Genomic DNA, 493 nt, shown 5'->3' with positions numbered 1-493 from the left:
TGGGGCCGCCACCGCCGCCGCCGAGGCTGCTCCCGGGCTCGGCTGCCTCCAGTTTGGGGCTGCGGGAGGGGAGATGGAGAGTTTGGGTGTCTGTTAGGCGGAGTCTCCGAGGCTCCGCTCCCGGGTGATGCTGCTGCTCTCGCAGACACAGCTGCTGAGTCCCGGAGCCGCTCCGCCCACGGGCACCCACCCGCCCACTCCCCAGGTCCAAGCCACGCGCGCCCCAGCCGCTCTCCCTACGCTCGCCGACGTGCGCGGCACATCGCTCTATCCCCAGGTACCCCTCGCCCGTGAGTCATCCTCCCTCTCCTGGTCCCTGGTCTATATCATCCTCCCTTAGCCCTATTTTTCTATGGGTTGCGTTAATTATCCTCCTCGCTCCCATCTTCATCGTGGAGCATTAATATTGTTTGCGCACCCACAGCGTTCTGAATAGTAGGATGGAACACCTCTCGATGCATTTTTTTTTCCTCCTGAGACCAGATCTTTCTCA

Source organism: Hipposideros armiger, unplaced genomic scaffold (genome assembly GCF_001890085.2).
Source record: "Hipposideros armiger isolate ML-2016 unplaced genomic scaffold, ASM189008v1 scaffold_413, whole genome shotgun sequence".
Lineage (NCBI taxonomy): Eukaryota > Metazoa > Chordata > Mammalia > Chiroptera > Hipposideridae > Hipposideros > Hipposideros armiger.
The sequence above is the reverse complement of the archived record's forward strand: the minus strand, read 5'-3'. Positions refer to the sequence as shown.